This window comes from Elephantulus edwardii, unplaced genomic scaffold (assembly GCF_000299155.1).
Source record: "Elephantulus edwardii isolate Elephantulus edwardi_28Jun2011 unplaced genomic scaffold, EleEdw1.0 scaffold00267, whole genome shotgun sequence".
NCBI classification, from domain to species: Eukaryota; Metazoa; Chordata; class Mammalia; order Macroscelidea; family Macroscelididae; genus Elephantulus; species Elephantulus edwardii.
Genome location: NW_006400017.1, coordinates 2,878,852 through 2,901,436, shown reverse-complemented (window position 1 = coordinate 2,901,436; position 22,585 = coordinate 2,878,852). Strand labels below are relative to the sequence as shown.

At 43.2% G+C, this 22,585-nt stretch overlaps 1 pseudogene; it reads left to right on the top strand.

Annotated features, from left to right (window-relative positions):
• The first annotated feature begins 847 nt into the window (after window positions 1-847).
• Window positions 848-22,585, top strand: part of LOC102865235 — a 68,764-nt pseudogene continuing 47,026 nt past the window's right edge.

Here is a 22,585-nt window from a genome sequence, read left to right as displayed (position 1 = left end):
CAGTGTCCTCGGCCCATGTGGCCAGGTCCACCTTGCGTCCACTTTCTTGCTGGCAGTCTCTGAAGCTCTGGCAAGTCTCTACGTGACACAGGCCCCAGATTCCCTAGCCACCTTCACACCTTGGAGGACAGACCACTTTGGAGTCTTATTTCCTAGAAAGCACATATTTCTCCCACGTCCACCTGACTCCTAAAGCCTCCCCAGAACGAACTACTTCTCAGGGTGATAAACGTGGAAATATCGATCCACCTAAGGTCTGTGTTTAGGTGCTACAGTCCCAACCAGACAACCATTTGACAATTCATTTTTCAAAAGGTTTGTGCATTTCAGGCTTATGTAGACGTGTGCACTGACAACCAAGGTCAAAGTCTCTTAAAAAATACAAATTAGGCTGTCTAGTCACTCTTCTCCTCTTTCTCCTTATTTTGTTCTTTGCTTCATTGTGAAGAAAATGTCTGCCTTCACTGTCTCCCTTACCATGCTACCAAGATCTATTTTTATCTCCTGTGAACTTTGACAGGAACACATAACACACACATTCCCCTCTTCCAAGAACAAGCAACACACTATAGGTGCAAAATAGTTTTAACACAGATTTAGAAGAAAACCCAAATGCTTCTTTTATGTGAACCTGCAGAGCAGAGTTCTAACAAAGGACACAGTTGATGTACGTCATTTACAACGGAACATAACCTCTCACTCCAAGTTTTCTCATCTTACCTTCATAAATGCATTTAAGTATCAACCCCAAATCAATGCCTTTGAAGATACCATGCTGGGAGAGGTGGAGGACCAGAGAAAGAGAGAAAAACCCTCAGCCAGATGGGCGGACACAGTGACTGAAATCATGGGCTCCAGCTTATCAGAGACGGTGAGGCTGGCGCAGAAGAGGGCAAGGTTCAGATCTGTTATTTATAGAGTCACTTATGAGTTATAGTCGACTGGATGGCATATAACCAGCATCAACTGAGAACGGTGATGAGTTCCCATCCTACAAGCCTGAAAGGATCTACAGATGGGCTCCTCCCAGAGCCCATCGTCCACCAGAGTCTCTATTCCAGAAAGCAGGAGTCACGCATAACTTTTACAAATACCTTTTATTTTTTTAAATCTAGAAAGCATTTCAGACTTAGAGAAAAGTTGCATAAATGGTATATAGCTGTCATGTAACCTTCACTTGTTGTATGCTGTTGAGTTGGAACCAATCCATAGCTAACCCTCCAGAGGTTTTTCTGAGGCAAGTAATGGCACAGGAGGAGAATGCCTGTCCTTCCCCAGTGGAGCAGCTGGTGGATTCAAGTTGCCTACTTTTGGGATTGTAGTGCAACTTCTTACCAGTAGGCCACCAGAGCTCCCTAGAGCCTTCTATTATGAATATTATGAAACATAAATGTTCTAACTAGTGCTCTAAACTAACAAAACTCAAACTTGTTGCCATAATTCTCCTCATGCTGACCTCGATTCATGACAACTCTAATGTGTTTCAAAGTTTCCTTTTCCTTTCTTTCAACAAAATTTGTTCACTCTATGTTTAAATTACTAATGACAGAAGAATTGATGTCTTTGAGTTGAGTAATGGTGCTGAAGAGTCTTGAGCATACCATGGACTGCCAAGAAAACAAATGAGTCTGTCTTGGAGAGGGTGAAACCAAGTTTCTCCTTGGAGGCTAGGATTTTGAAGCTCCAGCTCATAGACCTTGGGCATGTGGCCAGGAGGGATTGCCCTTGGAGAAGGACATCATGCTCAGAAGGGTGGAGGGACAGCACAGGAGAGGGAGATCCTAGACTGATACAGTAACTAGGGCAATGTGGATAGATGTGCTGGAGTCAGTGAGACTGGCTCAGGACAGGGCAGGCTTCAGAGCCTGTGAGTTTCAGGCGACTCGACTGCACATAACAACTATGTTTATAGAAATATGTTTGTAAAATTTGAATGCAATTTATCTTATAAAGTTTATAAAACAATTTAAAATAAAAGCCTGGTACGTGACTTAAGATGTAAAAAAAAAATTCACATTTTGGTTTATTTTTAATCTATCACAAACCTAGCTATGTAAAGGATCATCCGGCAAATACTGTTAAAGCAGGTAGCAAGGGCCACAGGAAGTTTACCTTGAGTTTGATTCAGAAAAGGACATGGGGTACATTGGACAATTTGTAAAAAAATTGGCACAATAATTTTCTTGTAGTTTCAATGGCAGTTTTTAAAGTTTAATGATGAAGAAATGTGTCTGTGGGGGTTGGGGAAAATCTATAGACACTTGGGGAACCTTTAAAAGCCATCTGATTTTGTTAACATTGTGTAGAGATTATAAAGCTACACAAATCAAGACTCAGGCACTCCCTTTAGGGTAGAATTTTCTCTAGTGTAGTCTTTATGGAATCACGTTATTTAGTCTTTCTTCAATGGTGCCGTTGAATAGGTTCAAATCATCAGTCTTTCTTAGTCTTAAAACTTATTGCCTTCAAGTCAGAACTGCTGGTGGATTCGAACCAGCGGAGAAGAAGCACCTTTGGGTTAGCAGAGTTCTCGCTGACGTCAATCAAAGCAAAGACGTTTTAACTGCAGCACATAGAACAGGGATTAGCTTGGAGGTAGGACTTCTGCCTACCCCAGAATGGGGTGAATCCTCTGCCATCAAGTCAATTCTGACTTATGTGGACCCTGTGGGACAGAGAACTGCAGGGTGAGTTATGGGAGGTAAGCATGGAATTCCCTTTGAGGAGCCTTTGAAAACAGACCAAATTCTCAACTGTCCCGGACTTAGTGTGGAGAAATAATGAGGCCCCTGTGACAACCCCGTTAAGCCTCCTTAGAAAACTTCAAATCTCCAATGTCAACTGTCATTAAACGCCCTTACTCCAGGTTGTCTTCTCTGGACTAAACTCTGCTTAGGCCACCAGGTGGTGATACTTCAGCAGAAATAAGACCGTGCAGGCCCTCTTTGAACCACTAACATGCCTTAAAAGAAATTCCAAGGGGTTCAGGTTTTGCAGTCTGTCAGACTCTGGAACCCACAGTATTTGCTCTCTAGTCCTGAACTTCATCAGTATCAGAGAACTTTCTATGAATCCAGTGGCTGTGGAGTGTGTTAAATTGCAATTGAGATACTGAAATCGCTAATTATTCCTGTTCAAGTCCCAGAGAGGGACTTTGAGCAACAGAAACTCAGAGGAAGGAGCAGATGCTATTCCGGGTTATGTGCCGCTGCTCAGGGATCTCCTGGGCTCCTGCTGAGGCACTTGTAGTTTGATCAGAGGACACGTCCCTGCTATCCACTGGTTTTTGCCCTTTCTCAATGTCGCTGTGGTCTTGAGTAATCAGATCAAGATTTTTTGATCTGCAAAGCTTCTTCTAGAAGCTGGACTCATTGGTCATGGCTGTGGGGATACAAAACACACATAAGAGATACCGATGATTTTTTAAAAAGTGTTCTTTCCTACCTTCTCCCTAGACAGAGATTGCTCTAATGTCTGTCTGGTGCACCACCATAGCTCCGGCACACCATGGTGTACTGTGTGGTACTTGTATGTAGTGAAGCCCAATGGGAACAAAGAATGAATGAACCCAAGATCTGGGTTCCATGGAGCTATCTGGGGTTCTTACCAGCATTTTTCTTTCTTTAACTAATAGACCCTTTGCCTCCTAACCTCTCTAGGACTTTGTCATAAAACATGCAAGATCTCCTTCATAGAAGGTGCCTTGTTGTTATGTGCCATCGAGTCGCTTGCGACTCATAGCGACTCTATGTACAACAGCCCTAAACTCTGCTCTGTCTTGTGCCAATTGCACTGTCTCTGACACTCCCATCCTGATTACCCCAGTCACTGAATCAATCCACCTCATAGAGGGCCTTCCCCTCCTGCACTGTCCCTCCCTGCATGATGTCCCTCTCCAAGGACCGGTCTCTCCTTACAACATGTCCAAAGTACGTTAGACGAAGCCTCAGAATCCTTGTCTCCAAGGAGCCGCCCGGTTTAACTCTTTCCAGGATGAATCTGTTTGTTTTCCTAGCAGTCCATCGTACCCTCAATACTCTTCTCCAGCACCACAGCTCAAAGGCATCAATTCTCCTTTTATCCTCCTTGGTCACTGTCCAACTCTCTGATGCATAACAAGTGATTGCAAAGACCATGGCCTGTAGCAGATACACCTTAGTCTCCAGAGAGACACCATTGCTCTTCAGTACTTCGGAGAGGTCCCTAACAGCAGACTTTCCCATGACAATACGTCTTTTAATTTTCTGGCTACTGGTGCCAAGAGTGTTGACTGTGGAGCCAAGCAAACTAAAGCTATGAACAATCTCAATCTCAATCTGAATCTCTTCACCATCCATCCTGATGCTGCCAGTGGTGAGAATCTTTGTCTTCTTGACATTGAGCCTCAATCCATATTGTAGGCTGCAGTCCTTGACCCTCTGCAGCAAGCGCTTGAAGGTGCCTAGCACATATTTAATTACGTATTTGCTCGATGACCTTACTGTGCCTTGTCATGGCCTTCCAGGATCTTGCTAAGATGGGTTCTAAAGGAATGATTCTTTCTGCGTAAGATGGGTTCAGTGTTTCCTCTAGGCCCACAGAGATCTGTACGGAATGTTGTTGTTAGGTGACCCTGTGTTGACTATGAATCCTGGGGACACTACGAACAACAGCTCTGCACCTTGCCCAGTCTCACACTCTCGTCACCACCTCCATTTTGCTCAGCCCCATGGCTGTGGTCTCTATGTCAGCTCATCTCATTGAGGGTCTTCTCTTTTGCTGACTCTGTAAATTTCCCAGTCTGTCTTTTTTAAAAGTACTGGCCCATCTTGACTTGACAACTTACCCAAAATATGTGAGTTGTTGTACTTGTGTGATCATTTTAATTCTACCTATATCCATGGAAGTTGTAATTCTCAGTTCCACCCCGTATTTGCGATTACAGTGCAGGGTGTGTACTCAGAAAGGAGCGGAAGAGGTGATGCTGGCTAGAGTGAGCCAATGAGTGTGGCTTATCCATCTCGGAGTGCTCACAAAATAAGTGCTCCACAAGATGTCTATTAGTCATTGCATTGTGTGTCCCCCAAAGATAGTTGAAGTCCTAAGTCTGCTGTCAGGGACCTCTCCAGAGTACTGAAGAGCAATGATGTCAGTCTGGAGACTAAGGTGTGCCTGATCCAGGCCACTGTCTTCGTGAATACTTGCTCTGCATCAGAAAGCCGGACAATGACGAGGGATGATAGAAGGAGAATTGATGCCTTTTAAAAGGACATCACTCAGAAGACATTAGGAACACACAGCACCAATATGACCTCATTACCTTAGCTAATAGCAAAAGAAAAACCTCTATTTACAAAAAAAGAGACTAATTTACAGGTCCTGGGATTATTGTTTTTGTTATGTGCTAGGAGAAACCAGGCTGCTCCCTAGAGGCAAGGATTTTGAAGCTTTGTCTCACATACTTTGGGCGTGTTGCAAAGAGGGACCAGTCCTTGGAGAGAGAAATCATGCTTGGAATGGTGGAGGGACAGTGCAGGATAGGAAGACCCTCGATGAGATGGATTGACTCAGTAACTGGGGTAATGGGACTAGGTGTGTCAGAGACAATAAGGTTGACACAGGATAGAGCAGGGTTCAGAATTGCAAGTGACTCGATGGCACATGATAAAAACAACAACAATCCCAGGACCTGTAAATTAGATTCTTTATTTGTAAATAGAGTTTTTCTTTTTGCTATTAAGGTAATGAGGTCATGTAGGTGCTGTGTGTTCCTAATGTCTTCTTCTAAGTGATGTCCTTTAAAAAGGGGTAGGCAGGGAGAAAAGTGCAACAATGAATGAACGGAAATCCAAAATCTCTGTAAATGTTCATTAAAATAAAAAAATTAATAATAATAAAAAACTAAAACCAAACCAAAAAGGGGTGAACTGGCAAGAAGACATGTCGAGAGGGAGAGAGAGACAGAGAGACAGAGAGAGAGAGAAAAGTTCTGCTGAAGCCCTGGATTTGGACCTGTAGCCTTCAGAATAGTGGGGGTGGGGGTGGAGGTGGGGCATTGTGTGTTAAAAAGGCATAAAGGCATCTACCTTGTAATGCAGCTCTGGTGGCCTAGTGGCAAGAAGCTGCGCTGCATTCCCGAAGACACACTGTTCGGATCCTCCAACTGCTTCCCTATGATTAACTGCCTCTGAAAACCCATCAGTGAGTCAGCTATGGGTCCGTTCTGACTCTCTGTATACAACAACAGCCTTCAGAATGGTGGAAAAAATTTTGCGTTTTTTAAAGGCACCTACTTTCTAATTCTTTGTCATGGCAGTGCTAGAATACTAAGACAATATTTTATACTTGATTGTGTAGGCCTGTGCAGAGAAAAGGTAACATAGTTCTGGCTCTACACTCGTTCCCCTAGAATGAGTTTAGAGAGTTTGGAATACCTTTGTTAATATGATCTGAGGCATGTGAGCTGAAGAACCCCTATTTTGTCATGTCTCTTATTTGTACTTGCTTATTTAGGGGTTGAAGAATAGGCAATCTCCTCCTGCAGGATTAATTGCCTCTGAAAACCTACTGGAGGGTCAGCTATGGGCTGCTTCTAACTCTACAGTATACAGCAACAACAACAGATAGTGCAAAGGGAGCTCTGGTGGCCTAGTGATAAGGAGCTGTACTGGCAACCTGAAGGAATGCTGTTCGAATCCTCCAGCTGCTCTACAGGAGAAAGATGGGCCATCTCCTATGTGATTAACTGCCTCTGAAAACCTGCTTGGAGGGTCATCAATGAATTGATTCTGACTAGATAGTGCATAACAACAACAACAACAACAGATGGTGCAAATGGTTGAGTGATCAACTAACAACTGAAAGGCTGTCAGTTTGAACTTACTTAGAGGTGTCATGGAAGAAAGACCTGGTGTACTGCTTCTGCAGGTCACTCATTGAAAACCTGGAAGAACAGTTCTACTCTGACATATACGGGTTCATGGTGAGTTGGTGTCACGTTTGACAAAAAGAATTCATTCTGTGTCTTCTATTCCTTTTCGCTGTCATAGAGTCTCACATAATGCAAGTGGAAGACCAAAATGGAGGAAGAGTCAGGAACAAATTAGGAATAAATTCCTAAATCTAGAGGTTGTAATTTAGTCAATAGATTCAGTGGAAAGTCACTTCCTACTGCCTAGGTCAGAAAATAGTGGGTTAAGAGATTAATTTCATTAAAACAACTGTAAGATATCATCTCACCCCAGCAACAATAGCAAAGTTCAGCAGAGCAGAAACAACAAATGCTGGCGAGGTTGTAGAAAGATTGGAACACTTATTCACTACTGATGGGAATGTAAAATGGTATAGCCATTTTGGAAGGTATCTGGCGCTTTCTCAAAAACTTGGGAATAGAAATACCATTTGACCCAGCAATTCCACTACTTGGAATATACCCTAAAGAAACCAGAACCACGACTCAAACCGATGTATGTATACCTGTTTATTGCTGCAGTTATTCACAATAGCGGAAATGGAAGCTGACCAACTTCCCATCAACAAATGAATGGATAGAAAAACTATGGTGCGTTCATACAATGGAATATTATACAGCATTAAAAAACAATGTACTCATAAAACATTACACAAAATGGGTGACCCTGGAGGACATTATGTTGAGTGAAATGTCTCAGTCACAAGATGACAAATACTACATAACACCGCTGTTATAAAATAGGACTGACATGGGGGTGGGTGAGGGAGAATAGGAAAAGAGTGGATAGATAAAGAACACTGCATTAGATCACATGAAGGGAAGAATGGTCTGAAAGGAATATATGATTAGGCATTATATGCAGGATAAAAGTCTGGAATGAGAGGTGTATTTATTGTAGGCTGGGCTGGGGGGAGCGAGATGGAGGAAAATACGCAATAATGAATGAATGAATGAATGAAAGAAAACCTAACTTTTTTGGGTAAACTTTTGTTAAAATTACAATTAAAAATAATAATACAAAGATATAAATTTCAGAGACATCAAAGTAGGTAAGACAGGAGGTGAATACAGGTAGTGATTTGGGAAAATAACCCAAATCTTGAAAGTTCTTCTATGGTGCTGAGAACTCTTATGTCACTGTCCAATGCACTTCTGGACTTCCCCCAAGGCCAGGCACCATCAGACAGGGCATTGAACATCAAAAGGCAAGTCTTTCCATCCTGGTGCAGAATCTATAACCCCTGACCTCAGCACTCAGGGCTCAGCTCTGGTCTCCTCACCACCTGGGGAAAGCGCTGAGATTGCAGAAGCCCAGTCAACAGCCCGCAGCAGACGCCTGCATCCTGCTTACACGTATAAGCCTCCAGGACCCCTGAATTCCCCAGGTCTGTCCTCCTCGCCATTCCCACTGCCCTCCTCTTGGTTTAGCCCTTTATCTTCTCTGAATTATTATAATAATTATCTTCCAAACTTCTCCAAGCTCACACCCTCTAATCTAGTCTCTCCTTGGGAGGTTGCAGAATTTCTTCCAGAACACAAGCCTGAATCACATCTCACTCCTGGACCAACCCTTTTAATCACTGTTCTTGTTGTGTTCAAGGTCCTCAGCCCACTTTCCAAACCCTGTCTGTACTCACGCACTCTCTTTCTGCCAAACCTTCGCGGTGCCCCTCAAACCCATATTTTGTCATTAACTTGATACCTGTGGTTAGATTATTCCTCCTATCTGGAATGTGTTTTTCCAACTCGTTGCACTCCTTCTCATCAAAGATCCAGCTCAGACAGCACTCCTTGCTGGAAATTTTCTCCCACTTTCCCAGGCAGAGGTCCTTTCTGACTCACATGTATTATTTATTTCCTATTATAAAGAGCTGTGCACTTAACTGTTCCCTCTTTTTCCCCAAGCAGGGACTGCCTGAGAACAAAAATTGCATCTTATTTCTTTTGATATTCCCTTCTTCCACTTGCCAGCAAGTGCTTGGCACATATTTTGTGCATGATACATGTTTGGAGAATTGTGCAATTAATTCAGCCTTCAGAATGGACACAGGAGTACCCCTTGGGGATAGATGCTTCAGTATAGAAAGATGGATGATGAGGAGGAACACAGGTGAGAGCTAGTAGGCACAAAAAGCAGAGAGGGACATGGACCACTGGGGTCTCACTGTCCTATTGGCTTCTGGGTTGGTCACTGCTTTTTGCTCTCAAATCCTTTCCCTGCTTCTAGGAACCTTGTTCCCTAGGCTTTCTTACCACTGTTGGACTTTTGTTTATTTTTAAATTGTGTTTAAGTTACAGAGATGATTAGAGCTGGAGGGAAGGGAGATTCAAGGCCATTTCTCCCACTCTGTCTGCTCTGGGTGGGGACCGCATTCTATGTAGCTACAAGATGCTATTCCAACTCTCTCCTTACCTGTACCTGTGATATTGCTCTTGGCATTGGAGCTCCTGCTGGATTGTCCTGGCCTATGGGGTTTAGGGACCTATAGCCCTGAAGGAGATGCTGGCTTCCCACCATTGCCACTTCTGGAGTGATTTTGTGACTTCTGTGTCTTTGTCTCCTGTCGTTAGTAGATGCTGTGGCGTTGGTTCTGACTTGCAGTGACCCCATGTACAACAGAACCCAAGCTGCCTGGTCGTGGACCCTTCTCACAATTGTTGCTAATTCTTGCACGAGACCATTGCTGTGGCTACTGAATCAATCTTGTTGAGGATCTTCCTCTGTTTTTTTTTTTTTGCTGACCCAGTTTTGTTGCAGTTATAAGAAGTCAGGGGAAGGTTTCCAATCTTAGAGGCATACAGAAATGGGAAGAAAGAGAGAAAGAGACAGAGACAGAGGCAGAGACAGAGAGAGGGGAGTGAAAAAAGGAATTCATTTTTAAGTTGGGTGAAAGGAAAGATACAATAAGGAATTGAATGTTGTTGTTATGTTTTGAGTACCGTAGAGTCAGAACTGACCCATAGTTACCCTCCAGTGGGTTTTCAGAGGCAGTCAATCACATGAGAGCAGATTGCCTACCCTCTTGCGGAGCAGCTGGTGGCCTCGAACCATGTGCCTTTGGGATTATAGCGCAGTTTCTTGGTACTACGTCATCAGGGAGCTCCCTAAGGAGTTAATTAGACATTGTAATTAATTAATTGCATTTATCAATGGCAGCTAATGTTATAACACAGAATTTCTGTGGAGGATTGTGTGAATAATCAATATGATTTGTAAACCTTCATTCACATTAAAACAAACAAACAAACAAACAAACAAACAAACAAACATCCCAAAACCCAAAATAACTTCCCTGAGAGGCCTGGCTGAACTCCGCTTATTAATCTGGGTATAGTTTTAAGGGAATGAGTCTTCTGGGGAGCCCTCTCTGCTGTAATGCATGTGAGAGGTCATCACGGGGAGCTTGAATCTGGATTGCTGGGACCTGGAGTTGAATCCATTGGCATTTCCATATCCCTTTCAGGGCGGAGGAGTGTGAAGAGATTCTACCCAGCCCCTGATGAAGTTTAAAGTCAGGAACTGAGATGAGACAAATGGGACTGGAGAGGAGATGGATGGGCCACTCGAAGAAAGTGGATGGGACCAGGTGTGAGCTTCCTCTGGAGGAGAGAAAGAAAATATTTAAAGCTTCAGTCTGACAAGTAAATATGACTCTCACTGAGCAAGGAGAGAGGAGGAGAGGATGAGCTAAGGGAGGGAGGGGGGAAAGATCTGGAATGTAAAGATTTCTGCAAAGGCCACTGAGGAGATAGGATACCACAGAAGGTGGGTTTGGTGTTCGGTGTGCTCATGACCAGTGCCTTCTGACTTCATTTATTCATCACCTCCATATGCCAGGGATGTGGGAAGGCAGAGGTGAAAAGGACATGGGTCCATGATGCAGCTGTAGAGACAGGCCACAAAGCAGCCGGTGGCAATGGAGTATGACAAGTGTTTTTATACATGGACATATTTATTGCTCAAAGATGCAGAAAGAAGCTTGAAGGAAGGAGATAGTTAGCTTAGGCACGATTGGAGGACAGGGAAGTCTTCTCTAACAGAAAGGGAATTCACAGTGGGGGCCTGAAAATGAGATGCAGTAAGCCAGGAGGCAGTACAGGTAAGGAACGGAAATGCTGGCACCAAGAGAGAGATGCTCACCTGGTGTGAAGGAGAGCAGGGTGAGCTTTGGGCACCGGAGTGAGGGTTGGGGTGTGAGACTGAGTGGCTGTAAGGGAGGCTGAAACAATAAACCCTGGGACCCCTGAGAAGCCTGATGGCACACAAGAGTCTGCACTGGTCTGTTGTGGATGATGGGGCGCTGATAACAGGATATGAAGGAAGGGTGAGCCAACTAGATTTATGTCTTGGAAAGATTATCCTGGCTGTGGAGGCAGTGGCGGTTCAGTGGTAGACTTCCCACCTTCTACTGCATGGTTTAAAATCAAGGAAGGTGTGTGTCAGGGTTGTATCCTTCCACCATAGCTATTCAATCTGTACGCTGAACAAATCCCTTGAGAAGCTGGACTTTATGTGAAGAATGCGGGATCAGGGTTGGAGGAAGAATCATCAGCAACCTGCATTATGCAGATGATGTAATCTTATTTGTTTGAAAATGAGGAAGATTTGAGACGATTGGTGCAGAAGATCAAGGACTGTAGTCTTCAATATGGATTACACCTCAACGTCAAGAAAGCCAAAATCCTCACCACTGGGCCAGTTGGCAACATCATGACAGATGGCGTAAAGATTGAAATTGTCAATGATTTCACCTTACTTGGATCCACAATCGGCACCCTTGGTATCAGCAGTCAGGAGATCAGGAGACTATAACTTAGGGAAGTCTGCTGTCATAGACCTCTCCAAAGTCTTGAAGAGCAATGATGTCAGTTTAAAGATTAAGGTGTGCCTGGTTCAAGTAAATCTTTCCAATCACCTGCTATGCTTCTGATAGCTGGACAATGAACAAGATTGACAGAAGAATTGATGGCTTTGAACTGTGGTGTTGGACAAGAGTACTGAGGACTCACTGGTTTCTGAAAATACAAAATATTTGGGACTGTAGATTTTTTCACAGATGCAGCATGGCTGAGCAAAGAACAGACCCTGAGGTTAAGAAGATGAGTTCAGCTTCTACTTCTGCTAGTCATCAACTGCATGGTCTTAAGCAAGTGACCTTATCTCTCTGCCTCAGCTCTCTCATCTCTAAAAATGAATGTAAAAATGAGTATTTTTAGCTAACCACAGATAATTCTATATGAATTCCCTGCTGTGTTCATAGCAGCGTTATTCAAAATAGCAAAAAAAAAAAAAAAAAGAAAACAGCCCAAGTGTCTATCAACAAATGAATGGATTGAGAAATTGCTGTAGATCTACTCAATGGGATACTATGCAGCACTAAAGAAAAACCATTTTGTAAAATACTGTGTTAACATGAGAGAGCCTAGAAAGCATTGTACTGAGTGAAATAACTCAGTCACATAAGGACAAATACTGCATAAGACTATTATATGAAAAAAAGAGGATAACTGGGCAAGATATATATACTCAAAAGGGGAAGGGAAGGAGAGAAGGGGCAGAAAAAGGGGGAAAAATCACTGGGATTTTGTATTTGGAAAAGGGGAGTGAAGATATGAGAAAGGTTCAATGGGGACTTGAAAAAACAGAGTTGTAATAGGCAATGGTAATTTATGATAAAAGCGTAACGAAACAAATGGTTATGTAAAACACAATGTACAAGAATGAAGCACAGTAAAATGCAAAGTACATGTGTGAACACGACGTATGTGAATGACTGTATGCAAATCAACAAAACATTTTTTTAAAAATTAATTTTTTTTAAGTGATGATTTGTCACTCGCACCTTCACAACTTTTCCTGAAGGGGCTTTACGTCCATTGTCATTTTGTCCCAGCTGTCCTGTTCTTTTATATTGTTTTTCTGTGCCTATGGTATAAAGCAGAAGTCGGTGACACAATGCCGAAGTACTTAGCTGCTAATCTAAAGACGTAGTTCAAACCCACCAGCTGCTCCATAGTAAAAAGATGCAGTTTCAATAAAGATTCCCATGTTGTAAACTCTATGGAACAGTTCAACCCTGTCCTGTAAGGCTTGCTATGGGACAGAATCATCTTGCAGGCCAAGGGTAATGATGTAAAGTAGGGATTAGCTTACTTTTGTACCAATATCTTTATTATAAACAATGTTAACAGAATATTTTTTTCAATCAGCAATTATCAAATAAGTAAGCCTAGAGTTGGCTAAGATTGGGGAACTGGCTTTATTATACTATCAATGAGAGTATAACTGGTGTATTTTGGCAACATTTTGTATTGTTGCTATGTGCCATCAAATTGCCTGTGACTCATAGCAACCTTATGTACAACAGCTCTGAAGCCTGTCTGTTCTGAGCCAGTCTCACTGACTCTAACACACCTATCCCCATTGCCCTAGTTACTGTATCAATCAATCAATCATCCAGAGTCTTCCTCTCCTGCACTATCCCTCTACCTTTCTGAGCATGATGTCCTTCTCTAAGGATCGGTCCCTCCTGGCCCAAAATATGTGAGATGGAGCTAGCCTCCAAGGAGAAACTTTCCAAGACAGACCTATTTGTCCTCTTGGCAGTCCATGGTGTGCTCAAGACCACAACTCCAGTTGTGTCCAGCACCACAACTCAAAGGCATCAATTCTTCTTCTGTCCTCCTTAGTCATTGTCCAGCTCTCTGATGCATAGCAAGTAATTGCAAAGACCATGGCCTGGATCAGGCGCACCTTAGTCTCTAGACTGACATCATTGCTTCTCAGTACTCTGGAAAGGTTCCTGACGGCAAATTTACCTAATGTGATTTGTCTTTTGATATTACAATCAAATTTAAAACATTGTTGTTGTTAGGTTCTGTTGCATTGACTACAACTCATAACTATGAACAACGGATTTCAGTCTTGCCTTAACTTGCTCCACCGTGATGGTTTCCATCATGCTCAAGTCACTGTATAAGTCCATCTTGTTGATGAGTCTCTCTTTCTTTTTCTGAACTTCCACCTTTCCCAGCATGATGTCTTTTTCCAAGGATGTGCCCCTCCTAACAATATCCCCAAAGTATAGGAGATAAAGTTCCACTAGCCTTGCCTCTGATTTAGGGAGCACTCTGATTTCACTTCCTCTAAGATTCAATTGTTTGTTCATGGGATATTTAATACTCCTCACCAGCACCACAATACAAAGACAGCAGTTCTTTTTCGGTGTTCCTTATTCATTGCCCAACTTACTGAAGCCCAGGAAGCAATTAAAAATATCCTGACTTAGATCAGGCGCACTTTAGTCTTTAAACCGAAAACACAGACACCTTAAATCCTGCGATCCCACCCAAGAACCCTGCCTTGCAGAAGTGCAAGCAGAAGCGTGTAAAGGATAAGATGGCAGCATTGGTGGTAATGGGAGGGGTGGGGAAGGGAGTAGATATAATTTAAATGCCTCTCCATATCTGAATGAATAAATTGTAGTACATCCATACAAATGATATTCCACACAGCCATTTTTTAAAATGCGCCATATGTACAAACTTGGAAAGAAGTCTATGGCATATTGTAAAGTGAAAAAAGGACGATACAGCACAATGTACATGGTGTTGATACTTATCTTGGATTTAAAAAACTATATATAATGAAGAACGGTGAGTAATTAATTAACTACTTACTCCTTTCCCAATCCTACCTAAGTAGTTAGCTTCTACAACCACCTCATGGGTTAGGTGCTATGACCTCATTTCATCCATGAGAAAATAGGTTCAGAGCAGTCCAGCCTTTTTCCCAAGTGTGGGGAATTAGCCCAGAACTGAACCCAACAATTTAGGTTCTGAGTTAGCGCTCCCAGCTCCACATAAGAAAAAGGGATTTGTTCTAAACTGAGAGAGGGAGGAGATACTGCTTGCTTTATCTAGTTCTCTATTGTTTGGATTTGTTACAATGAGCATGTAATTGAAAAATAAAAATTTTATAAAAGCACCCAACCATGTGGAAACCTCGCCTGGGATGGGAGCCAAGAGAGGGTGGAGGGAACCCCAGACACGTATCTCAGACTGGGCCAAGCCGACTGTGCTTGGATCCCCCAAAACTCACTCTTCTCCCTCACAAGGAGAGGTGTGGGAGGAACAGCTCCAGTTGTGGCCCAAGACAGCCTAAGTTCAAGTCCCAGCTGCATCACACAAAGCTGTGGGAGCTTTGGCAAGTGCCTTAACCTTTTAGATACTTGCAGAAGCCTCATGTCAGCATTATGGCTACTGTGAAGATCGTCAAGAATGACCAGCATTGAGTGATTAGTAAGTCGTGTGTGGCTCACAACTACTCAAGCCCATGGTTTCTGCAGCTGTGGCCCCTGGACAACTGGTAATCTGAGAATGAAGACAGAAGCTTTCGAGATTATCTGGGGAGGTTTTATAGTCACGCCATCTCACATCTGACCGAACCCATAGCTATCAAGTCAATTCTTACCCAGAGTGACCCTCTGTGAGAAAGCAGAAATGCCTCTCAGGGGTCCTAAGGCTATAAATCTTAATAAGTAGACTTCCTCATCTTTATCCTGCCAGAGTGAATTTGAACTGTTGACTTTTCAGAGAGCAGCCCAACATTTAATCCACCACATCACCTGGGATCACTTAAGCCCAATTCAATTCAGATGGAGGATTTTATTGAGTTGAATGACTCTGAACTCAAAAGCCCAATGACTTTTCAAATCAACTTTTAATTCTAAGCAACAAAAGCATGAAGAAGAGGGATCCTGATCCCATCTCACCTAACAATCCAAGTAGTCTCAGCCTTTGATGCTCCAACTCTGTCCTGGTTTTTAGAAGAAATTATTTGCATCACATTTCCCCCTCAGAAACCTGGGAGCCACCAGGACAGTCTCATGCAAAACTGGAGCAGGAAAAGAACAAAGGGATCAACACTGATTTTTTTTCTGCCTTTAGAAACCTGGGCTTGAGGGTGCATCAACAAGGTGCAGGGAAGAGAAAGTCTAAAAAGTGTTGTGGCCAGTGCTCAGTCTGACCATGACGTTGTTAGCTGGTGTTGAGTCACGCCCCAACTCATGGCAAGCCCATGCACCGAGGAATCCAACAGTATGAGCTATAAGATATTCACTGATATTTAAATTTTTTTTAAAAATTATTTTTTGTGTGTATGTACTGTCAATTCGGATCTGACTGGTACAGGAGGAGATTGTTCCTCCTTCTCCAGCAGAGCATCTGGTGGATTTGAACTGTGTGTCTCTGGGATTGCAAGATATTTACTGATTAAAAAACAACAAACATCATAAAGCCTTTCGCCCTCATCCATCTTGGTCTGATGCCATAACAAACTCCATTCCATAGCACAGTAACATTAGCTCAACTACATTGGAGCGTACTGGTTTCACTCAATGGAGTTCTGGTGAGAGAGCCTGCACGGGGTCACATTGCTAATCCAAAGGCCATGTCTCTCTGGTGGTTCGAATCCACCAGCAGTACAGAGGAAAAATGATGAACAATCTCTTCCCATGCAATTTGCAGCCTCAGACACCCAGTGGAGAACCAGCTATACGTTGGTTCCAACTTAATGGCAATAAAAGAAAGGCCAGAAGCAAATCATTACATTTTACATTACACTGAACCATGGTTGTCTTCAGCTTTCTTGTGAAAAACTCAAACTCATCACCATTGGGTCAGAACCGACTCACAGCTGACATTCCAGAGGGTTTTCAGCGACTGGAAACAGCACAGAGGAGAATGCACGCCTTTCTCCCATGGAGAAACGTCCAAGAGGCACCACCTTTAGGGTTAGTAGCGCGGCTCCCCACCGCCCACACCACCAGCCTTCCCTCAGCTTTCATAGTAGCCCTCCAAATACTACCCATCAGCCCTTGCAGAGATTGCACCATCTCACTAATTACTGAGCACCCCCTCCCCACGTCCCCTAGTCTCTAACTGCACACTGATCACATAGCTAGAGCACTCTCCATTCTAGAAGATTCCTGTGAAGTCACCGTGATGGTTTGCAATCTCCCAAGCAGCTTCGTTTATCGCTATTGTGCATTTCTACAGATTCTTAGTTTAATGACACCCTTTCTGAAGCACGGCAGTGATGCCAAATGGCACTTGCATTTCCAGGAAAGCAGCCAAACTCATTAAGTTAATAAAGGAATTTAGCTGTATGGAGATTCCTCTGTACATTCCTGCACCCATGTGCTCACAGCTCATCAGCAGCCATTAAGGCTCCGTCTCCACCTGCAAAGCCCTCATCCTCCCACATCTCCATGTCAGCCCCATGTGGCCATTGGACACAATGCACTCTGTGGATGAGTTTGTTGCTGCTAAAGTCGGAATGGACTCATAGCTGACCCTCCAGCAGGTCTTCAAAGGCAGTTTAATCACACAGGAGGAGATTTCCCATCCTTCTCCCTTAAAGCAGCTGGTAGATTTGAAGAGGGCCTTTGGATTGCAAAGCAGCTTCTTACCACTAGGCCACCAGAGCTCATGAGTGAGTTTGTTGTTGTCGAATACCATCCAGTCAGAACTGACCCATAGCTGACTCTCAGCCGAGTTTTCAGAGGTAGTTAATTGAATGGGAGGTGATTATCCGTCCCATCCTTCTCCTACGGAGCAGCTGGTGGCCTCGAACTGTGTGCCTTTGGGAGGGCACTGTAGTTTCTTAGGATGCATTTTCCTGCCACTTCTTCCCAAAGTAAGTCTCCAAAATACTTCTCTACAAGCCAAAGTGAGTCCTATTGGGGTCCCGGGGGCTGTTGTCTGGCAGGAGGATAGGCCAAATCTGTCTGCCTATGTGACAGCTGGATTATTTGAATTTACTGCAAGCCTGGGGTGGCAAGAAGCAACATGAGATGAATCATCCTAATAGCCTGCTGCATCATCTCCTTGCCTCATAGGTTTACCTCTCTCTGACATGCTCCTGGGTACAGGCAGGGTGGTGGTGGTGTTAGTGACCACTGACTTGACCCCTGATTCAGGGAGAGCCATGACCAACACACTAGAACTCAGCCTGGCCCCTTATCATTCCCATGATGCCTTGCAGATGGAACTGTTGTGATTAAAAAATTGGTTGATTTTCAGAAGTATACCTCTAGATCTTTCTTTTTAGTCCAGTTAGTCTTGAAGCTGAGCTGAAATCTCTTTAGTTTCACACAGATTCCCACCTCCCCACCCTCTTAAGCAGTTCTTTCCCTCATCTGTTTCAATTCAGTGTACATTATTTATCCCCTCTTTTCTTAGTTTCCCCTCAACCACTATTTAAGACCTGTTTTATAGCAGTGGCATTATGCAGTATTTGTCCTCAGTATTTTGTGACTGAGATATTTCACTCAGCATAATGTCCTCCAGGGTCTTAAGTGGCAGGCAGGAGGGAGCTGCACGTGAGTTGCATTGGCCAAGAATAGAACTTGAATCTCCTGAATTGTTGCTGTTTGGTGCCATCACATCAAGTACAATTCATAACGACCCTATGAACATCAGGTCTGAACGATGTTCTGTTCTGTGCTACTCTCACCATCTCCAACATATTTGAGCCCATTGCTGTACTTATTGTGTCAATCCACCTCATTGAGGGAGCTCTGGTGCCTGGTGGTAAGAAGCTACATTGCAATCACAAAGGCTCACGGTTCAAACCCAACAGTTACTGTGCAGGAGAAGGATCAGCAAATTCCTCCCATGTGATTTACTTCCTCTGCAAACCCACTGGAGGGTCAGCTATGGGTTGGCTCTGGCTCAATAGCAAACAGCAATAACAGCAAGTCCTCAGAGAAGTGGAAATTGTACCAGTCTGGAATGCAGAGTTGATGCGGGTTGTTTCTGCCACTCTTTCGATGTGGTTTTAGACAATATCTCCCAATTGTGGGACCAAGAGGTCGATCTATACTAGAGAAGTCCTGAGGTTGATAAAAGTACTCTTAGTCCTCTCTGCTTGAAGATTAGAGAGATGGGGAGGCGGGTGACTAGAAGGCTCTTTGCTCCAGTTGACTACATTAGCATCTCTGTAAACTTATATAAAATAGTTCTTCTTGCTCTCATCGTTTGGACATGACTATCACTGCTCTAAATTCATGCATCTGACTTTTTAAAATAAATGAAATCAGAGCCTTTTGTGTTTGAAAGCTAAGTGTCCATAAATCAGCGCTCCTTGAATGTGAAGGCGTGTGTGGACCGTAAAGACAGGGCTTTGAATTATTATCAAGAAATGATGTTACTAGGAACCTCAGGCACACTCAGTCTCACAACAAAACTAGGTGATGTCTCAAGATGCCTTGTAGATATGATGGAAGATGACATGGGTTTAAAATATAAATAGAGTAGGGGCACACAGCCCCTCGCCCCATGCCCCCCCCCACCTTTCCAATTCCTTCCATCACATCATGGCACCATCAAGGTGCTTACAGACCACTAAATGCTTCATGTTTTTCCATGTATTCTTCCCACCTGCAGGATGTTCTTCTCATTTTTCCACCTTACAAACTCCTTTGTGTCTGTTAAGGGTCAGCCTAGACATTCTCTTTTCAGAAATATTCCCTGCCTTCATCTGCCAGAGTTAGTGGCCACCTTCTTTGTAAGGTCTAACTGGATACTGAACCTGTCAAGGGCAAAACTAGTTATGACTGCAGATTTAGCAGTAGAACGACGACAAGAACAGAGCCAGAGTTTGGGGGGTTGTTGAGTGATGGGATGGTTTGATGCCAGTGGGGGGACATCTGTGCTTGATTAGTACAATGTGTCTGGCACCTGATGCTTAAGAGGCACACGACAACACCATGTGTCTAATACGTCTGTGAGTGACTCAGATGAAGATGCAGGGGCCAGATGCTGTGCCAACTTTGCAGGTGATGCCAACCTGGAAGTGATAGCAAAAATATGGAGTGATTAATCACTATTTGGAAAGAGCTTGATAGGTTGGAAGAGCAAACTGAGTCTGATAAGATGAGGCAGAACAGGAATATTTTGAAGTTCTGAATGTAAGGGTTTATGAGTCAATGCTTCTTAGTGGATGGGACAATGGAGAGAGAAGGTTCCTAGTTGTCCAAGGCGTTAATCAGTTCTCTACAGAACACTGTGGGTTTTTTTTTATACTCCCAATTGAAGGGAAGCATAGGGGCTGATTTGGGTGGGGATAAGGATAGGCAGAGTTTTGCTCATTGCTGTATCCTCTGCTTATGATAATGCTTCCTGTCGCTTTGTAGGTGCTCAGTAAATATTTTTAGAATGATGAATGAACAGGAATTGGTTTTCTGCTTAGAGTACCCTTTGTCTCTAGATTCTCCTTGACTCTTCAAGGCTAACACAGGAATCGTCAATGCCAGGGGGCCTTCCTCATTGCGCTCTTAGAACTCTCTAGGTTTAAACACAGGACTTATTTTACTCTCTTGATATTCTTTGTTTATAGTAGTATCAGCTTCCCACTAGACACAGATCTTGGAAAAAACAGGAATTGGACTTGATTAACATCTGACCTGGTAATGCATTCCATATTATTGATGCTCAGTAAATGTTTGTGTGATCTGAATAACTGAGGAATGCTGACATGTGATGCTGAATTCCTACAAAGTCTGAAAGCTAGGTAGTTGAAAAATAGCTGAAGGGTAAGGTTTTGTCTTATACTGTAGGGCATGAGTTCAAGGGACCCCAGGGTGTTACTGAGAACATCATATGATCCAGAAGTTATAGGGAGGTAAGAGAAACAGGAAAACTAGGCTGTTGCTCTGTGGAAATAGGTAGGTTTGACTTGCAAACTCAAATTTCCCCTCAAGAGTGTGGATGTGAATTCAAGCCTCTCAGTTTAGAGAATTCTGGTGACTTAGTGGTAAGGAGTTGCCCTGGTAATTGAAACGCAGGTGATTCGAGGCCATCAGCTGTTCCTCGGGAGTTGAATGAGCAATTTCCCATGTTTTTTACAGCCTCAGAAAAGATGCTGGAGGGTGGGCTATGAGTTGGTTCTGATTTGATAACACGGAACAGTAACAACAATAACAAGAACAAAAACTCCTCCTCCTCTAAGTCTAGTGTATTCAGAGCTACCTCACAGCTGTGCCTCTGAGAGGGTGGAGGTGAGGAGGAGTTCAGAGCTGTGAGAGTCCCAGGTCCAGGAGGCAGCGGAAGGAAGAGGATGTCATCCGTACTGAGAAGGTTGGAATGCCGAAAGGCAAGAATGCTAGAGGAGATCTGGGATGTTGAATTCATTCAGGATAATATCGGGGGGGGGGGGGGTATAGAGCACAAGGTGCAAGGATTCTTTGGAAAGAAAATTGTAGAAACTAACTTTAAAGAAGCTAAAGTGTAAAGGATAATGAATGCATCCATTCCTACAGTCCTGGGACAGCACTTAAGTTATGTTTCATGGAGGGAAGGGAAGCAACTGGGTCTCAGGCACCATTAGAACCAAGTGTTAGAATGTCAACAGGCTTATTTTATATCACATCACCACATCATGTCAATCTATCAACTATCTATTTGTATATCTCTTAAAAAATTTTTAAAAATATTTTTATTTTACCTCTGTTTCTTTCCATACCTTTTTTTTTTCTTTTTGGACATACTTGTTTCATATGACTTCTCTGAGTCATATTTCTTATATCTGTAAACATAAAAAATACTGACTCTGTAGGACATACATGAAAAAAATTCTCAGGGGTAAGGTCTAGTGGCCCAGTGGGAGTGAAGTGCTCATTTGTCCGCTGAGTTTTCAACTTGTCATCCAGTAGGGTGGAAGAAGAGCTTGCCAAGTTAAGAAGGTTGAGTGTGATGCGTAGTCATTTGGGAGAAGTTTATTCTTCAGTTTATGAGAGAAGATATATTAGCCAGGATGGCTTTGGCTACAAAGAAGAGAAATTCTGATTTAAACTGGTTTAAGGGTTGTGCAACCCAGCAACGCATTCTCCAGCATTGTGCTAACATGCTGCACTAACAAGCACCGAGTATCCAGCTCTGCTCCCACACCGATCCCACATAGATCCTTCGTCTATGCAGGGTGCTGGAGGAATGGGAGTCTTTCAACCTGTGCAAAAGGAGATGCGAGTGAGATGCAAACTTGAAAGACTTGAAGAGCTTTTAGGGAGATGAAGCATCAGGCTGATTTTATTGCACTCAAAGGTTAAATTTTTAGAATGCTTGTGTGAGAGTTGAAAATTTACAAGAGTGTTGTTGTTGTTGTTAGATGCCATTGAGTGGACAACTCCTCACAGTGATCCAGCGAACGACAGCTCTGAACCTTGTCCTAACCTGCACTCTCGTCATGACCTCCGTCATGCTCAAGTCCATTGTTATAGTCGCTGTGTACAATCCATCTTGGAGAAGGTCTTCCTCTCTTTCTCTGATCCACTCTCTTTCCCAGCATGATGTCTTTTTCCAAGGACTGACATCTCTTGACAACACATCCAAAGTATGTGAGATAAAGTTTCAACATCCTTGCTTTTTTAAAAAAAAATATTTTATTTTGGATTTCCATTCATTCATTGTTGCACACTTTCCTCCCTGCCCATCCCTCCCCCCAGATTGCTTTTCTCTTAAGACAAATAAAAAAAATTTCTTTCATTGTTATACAATCCCCACCCTCCCCCACTTCACTCCACTGTGCAGGTTACATTCTGGACGCTTGTCATGACAAGATCCAATTATATA